The following is a 6,347-nucleotide window of genomic DNA, read 5'->3' as shown; positions in this document are numbered from 1 at the left end:
TAGCAAAATGACTTATCCTTATGGCGTGTTCCAGACAAACATTTATTTAATCATGGCAGTGTCTATAAATAATATACCTGTTGTCTGGAGGTCTGTGTTGAAATCTATGCAGCCTTATTATCTGGATAAAGTGCATCTCTGTGTCACTTTTATTACCTTTTTTTAAGCAGAATACTTGGTTTTGTGTCAAAGCCTTACATATAGCAACACCTCAATTTTACCTTTTCAGACTTCCCTTTTTGTGTAATTTATGCTTTTTTATACGTTATACATCCCCATTGTTTAGAAAGTCTTTTTTGTAAATGTACATTTCTCCTGAATTCACACTTTCCATTTCTGCAATTTCCTTTTATTAGGTTTTTTAACTACAGGTTGGGGACACTCATTTGCATGTGCATTTTGGAATCGACTTTTGAATACCAAAACAGTTATTTGCATAAAAGTGGGCAACATTATCTGTAGTAATGCCTATGATCATCTCTAGTTGCTACGATCATCTCTATGAATTTAACATAATCAGACTTTATTTGCAATCCCATTACCTTGAATCGCTACAAAATATATATGTCCCTACAAAACTTACTACAAAGTTTATAACATTTTCAAGAAAACGGTACACTACTCAACTCTTCTGCTCAGAAAAATAAACGGTCTCCATGTCTGTCTATGTGTCCTACATTATGCAGTGCCTATTATTCCTTAGCAACTTGATTGTGATGCGTCATTCTTTTTTCCTAGATTCACAGGATCTGACAGCCTGAAGTTTATTTAGGACAGAAATTTAGCAAATGGTACAAAAATTGTAATAACTTCTAAATGATCTAAGAAGTTTTGCCATCTAAAGAAATTCTACTTGGCTTGGTGCCCACTCACTAATGCCAACCTGTGTCCACCCTCCACTTGCACCAATCACCCTTTTCACTGCCTGCTTGTGATACACCCACACCGCAGGCTTAGTCCACACGAGGCAAACCAGTCCTTTGATTCAGAAGGACTTCTTCCCTGCCCGCCCTGAAACATACACTTTCCATTTTCTCAAACTCCATATTTTGGCTCCATCAATAGGCTCTATCCCTTACTTAGTTTGTACTAAGCTGTTAACAGGTAAAGTCACATCCTTGGTAGCAACTGAATAACTTGTTTCATTGTAGCAACCACAGGAATCATAAATGACTTAATAGGTGTTTTGACCTTTACATTTGTAACTGCTCCCAGATTTTTATTCCAAAGCATACTCTACCAAATGTAGCAATTCAAGGTAATGTCATTGTGGTCTTTTGGGGGTCGACCATAGCAAATACACTTGCAGACACCAAAAACAACTCAAGATCCTCTAGCTTAGCAAAAGCTGACCTGTGGCCAGTTTTTATAATTCATAAAAATCATAAATCATAAAAATAAGAGCCCTATGCCTGTCTAGGTCTAACTCACTTAAGATGGTTTTATCATTTGTGTTTACCAATCATGCAACCCACATACATAACACACAGTTTGCCTTACAGCTCACCATTTTCATAGATGCTAAGGACTTTCTGTCCTGAATCACCTAGAACTTGAGTGAGCTTCTCAATTAGACATAATATGTTTATTTAGGGGCTGATTCATCAAGCTCGAGTGAAGGATTCGAAGTAAAAAAACTTCGAATTTCGAAGTGTTTTTTGGGCTACTTCGACCATCGAATGGGCTACTTCGACCTTCGACTACGACTTCGAATCGAAGGATTCGAACTAAAAATCGTTCGACTATTCGACCATTCGATAGTCGAAGTACTGCCTCTTTAAAAAAAACTTCGACCCCCTACTTCGGCAGCTAAAAGCTACCGAAGTCAATGTTAGCCTATGGGGAAGGTCCCCATAGGCTTGCCTAAGTTTTTTTGATCGAAGGATATTCCTTCGATCGTTGGATTTAAATCCTTCAAATAGTTCGATTCGAATGATTTAATCGTTCGATCGAAGGAATAATCCTTCGATCGTTCGATCGTAGCATTTGCGCTAAATCCTTCGACTTCGATATTCGAAGTCGAAGGATTTTAGTTCCTAGTCGAATATCGAGGGTTAATTAACCCTCGATATTCGACCCTTGATGAATCGGCCCCTTAATGTGGGTGATAACATCACTTCTCCAGACTGGTTTTATAAACATTCTTAATTCCAAATTAGCAGGTAGTGTTTTGTATTTTTTTACTCTTCATAGTAAGGAATTCCATCATTTGACTTCACTTACGGTAAAGAATTTCTTCCTTTGCTTACTGAGAATCATTTTTTTTCTCTGGTAATGAATAAAAGTGATATATATATTTTCCAAATCAACTACAGTGCTACATTTGGGACAAAGTGCAGTTTCTTTGATAGCATGACTGGGCTGTGTTCTTTGCTTTCAACATATTCTGGTAAAGTAGTGATGCTTGTGGTGTTCTGGGATACATTTGCTATTGCAGCTGCTGACAAACAAAAAGAGTTGGTTTATCAGCAGCAGATAACTGATAAACTCACCAGAAGAGTCCTTCCTATTGGAGTTCATTATCATGTTTTTTCTGATCCACTGGGACCAAAAATAGGTGAGCTCTCCAGCTATTTTTATAATTGGCAGTCTTAAGCCTCTGCGTGTCTGCGGCAGAGCAGTGATTCCTTCCCTGCCTTTGTGTCTGTATCAGTGCACACAGCCAGCCAATTAATGCTTGATCCTCTGCCTATAAATATCCAAGCATTTCTGAGCTTTATTGTTAGAGAAACTAGCCAACATCTACTGGTGTCTTTAAAGATGACAGCATTTTCTGAAGAGCTAGTTGTATGTGGAAAGAAAGTATGACATATATTATATAAAATCCTAAACTTTTATCTATATAAAGACATATAATGCTGACCATATATTAATCTATTATAATACACTTTTTATAGAATGTTGTTCCCTTTATTTAGCTCCACAGATCAGGAAATAAAACAGCAGCAATTGTTTTAAAAACAACAAATAGTCAGTGGTGCTGAAAAATACTGTATGCTTACCTGTATACAATATACACATCCGTCTGTGATCAGACCAACAATGTACTGTTCTAACACAGATCCTTTTACTAAGGGGCACATTTACTTAGGGTCGAATATCGAGGGTTAATTCATTTTTCTTCAATCAGAAATTTGTTAGAAAGCCTATGGGGACCTTCCCCACAAAAAAACTAACATTTCGGCTGGGACCCCTGTTATATACTGTTATTTAATGCTTACTATCTAGCAAACTATACCTGAACTTTACATGTTTCCTTTCACAAAATGTTGGATCCCCTGTGCTTAAAATATATACCCAAGTGAAACTGATGGTTTATGTTACAGTTCATTCTTATTGAAATATTTGTTTTAAATTATTTAAATGCTTTTGAGATTATTGTCCCATAAAACAACTGTATTGTACAGTTTAATTAGACTCAATGGAATTCTTTTTTTTTTTCTATAAATAAATAATCGCCAACAAGCTTGCTTGAGCTAAATAAGCACAATTAATGCTGCTAAATTAAGTCGCCTTACAAAGATTCTCAATTATTTAACTGGCTTGCTTGTTTAAGTACAGCGTCTGAACTGTATTTAGATTAATCTACTCGCAGTGTTACCAACATCAAATTGTTTTGAACACATAAAGGTTCTGTATATTTTGTTAGACAAGGACCAATAACAGGTACAGTGCGCAAATGCTGAATTTTTATTGGTCCTTGTTTAACAAAATATACATTCCTGTATGTGTTCAACACAATTTGATGTTGGTAACATTTTTTTTGGTAATATTTATATACAAAGACTAAAATTCATACCTATACATTAGTTAATGTAACATCCCTAACACAAAAAAACAGGTTAAAGGGGCTGTTCTCCTTCCACAGTTGAGTTGTTTTCAGATTGTTCATCATAAACAAAGACTTTTTTCAATTGCTTTCCATCTTTTATTTTTTACTGTTTTCCCAAAATGTAAGTTTAAATTTTAATGTTCCTGATGCTAGTGTTTCAGTCTGGCAGCTCAGTGATCCATTTTTACAGTTTGCTATGTTTAGTTGATACAATTATTTGACATTTCTCAGCAGCATCTGTGGGCATATTAGCAACTATTGTATCTAACAGCTGCCTTTTATAAAACTCAGGGATTCTGCTCAGCAGAGACAAAGATAACAAATGTATCAACTAAGGGGCAGATGTACATAGGGTTGAATATCGAGGGTTAATTAACCCTCGATATTCGACTGCCGAATGTAAATCCTTTGACGTTGAAGTTGAAGGATTTAGCGCTATTCCTATGATCGAACGATCGAAGGAATAATCGTTCGATCGAACGATTAAATCCTTCGAAACGAACAATTCGAAGGATTTTAATCCATCGATCGAAGGATTTTCCTTCAATCAGAAAATTGTTAGGAAGCCTATGGGAACCTTCCTCATAGGCTAACATTGGCCTCGGTAGGTTTTAGGTGGCGAAGTAGGGGGTCGAAGTATTTTTTAAAGAGATAGTACTTCGACTATCGAATGGTTGAATAGTCGACCGATTTTAGTTTGAATCGTTCGATTCGAAGTCGAGGTTTTAGTCGAAGGTCGAAGTAGCCTATTCGATGGTCAAAGTAGCCATATTCGACCATTCAAAATTTGAAAAATTTTTTCTTCTATTCGTTCACTCGAGCTAAGTAAATGGGCCCCAAAGTGTTGGCGACCGCACCGCCCAGAGCTGCTTTGGAAGGTGAAAAATTAAACTTTACACTTCAATAATAGAAAAACTGTCACAAATAGAAAATAGAAATTGCTGTAATTGGAAAAAGGTTTTATTTCCGGTGAACTATCTGAAACCAACTGAACTGAAAAAAAGTGTTTGAATGTAAACAACCCCTTTAATATTCTCACACTACCCCTCACAGAAATATATAGAAGTAATAGATTGGTTTTACCTACAGCAGATCTGCATATACTTCCACTTGTATATGCAGTTATCAGTGATGGGCGAATTTGTGCCGTTTTGCTTCGCCGAAAAATTCACAAATTTCGCGTGAAATTTGCGAAACGGTGAAAAATCCGCAAAACTGCGCTGGAGTCTCGTTTTTGACGCCGGCGCCCGTTTTTGATGCCGGCATCGGTTTTTTTGAAAAAAAAAAAATTTTGACGCCGGCGAATTTTTGCCGCAAATTTTCGCGGGCGTTTTGCGAATTTATTCGCTGGCGGCGAATCGTGCAAATTCATCGCAAATTCGCGCCTGGCGAATAAATTCGCCCATCACTAGCAGTTATAACATCATCATCCTTGTAAAATATTTACACCCAATTCTAAGAGAAAGTTTCTTTAAAACATTACAGGGTGACAATTCCAAGCGTCTATTCTGCCATTCCAGTTAGCACACTATGGGCTCTGATTCATTGAATCTGTGAATGATCTTTCAATTCACATTGGCAGAAAGTAGCATATTATGAAATACAATGAAGAGCACAAAACAGACTATTATTTGTTATTATTAACATGTATTTATATAGCGCCAACATATTTTGCAGCGCTTTAGACTTCATAATAACATTTCCCTATGCTGACAGGAACAGACTACTGTAAACTGTAAAAGGTGTTCCCACAGACTGTGCCGACACCCACAACAGGAGTGTGTACAAAACAGAATTCCTAGCACATAACCTTAAAGGGCAAGTCAACCTCAAAACAAAAATCTGCCCAATAAAAGAAAACCTTGTTCTAAGTAACTTTGGAATATACATTCATCACAAATTTTCTATGGTTTTTAAGTTATTTGCATATGTATTGCTATTACAGCAGTGTTTGTCTGGTCCTTTATTTTCTCTACCCTGATTTCTAAGATTGTTGATACAATGTAAGACAAGGCAGCTGATTAACAGACCTGACTTTGCTGGGGAACTAAGACTTTTGTAACATTGTTTAAAACTGTAACAACCAGGAATTAAGCAAATGATGCTTTTCAACAGCAAACATTTTTACAAAAAACTTTAAAAGGACTAAAAATGTTTAATTAATGTATATTGGAAAGTTGCCTAGAATCGTGTTTTCATCCATTAGGCAAACCTTTATTTTGGGATTGACTTGACCTTTAATAAACATGTATACAATTTGTTGCTGTATGGCAGGGAAGTGGGATTTCATTTAAGTAGCCTAGTAAGTAGACATTTGGAGGACTTGGCTTTCTTTTGTACAGAGCTGCAGAGGGATAATACACCAGCTTTACTCAGTAGACTATCTGTGTTATTTACAAACATACCAAAGAGAGGAGACAGAGCTTATGTCTTTGAAAGATCTGTGACTGTAGTCATTTATTTCATTGTGCATACATTATCTAGCTGTGGCACCCAGATTGTTATTTTTGTGCTT

This window comes from Xenopus laevis, chromosome 4S (genome assembly GCF_017654675.1).
Source record: "Xenopus laevis strain J_2021 chromosome 4S, Xenopus_laevis_v10.1, whole genome shotgun sequence".
NCBI classification, from domain to species: Eukaryota; Metazoa; Chordata; class Amphibia; order Anura; family Pipidae; genus Xenopus; species Xenopus laevis.
Note: the sequence above shows the minus strand (reverse complement) of the source record.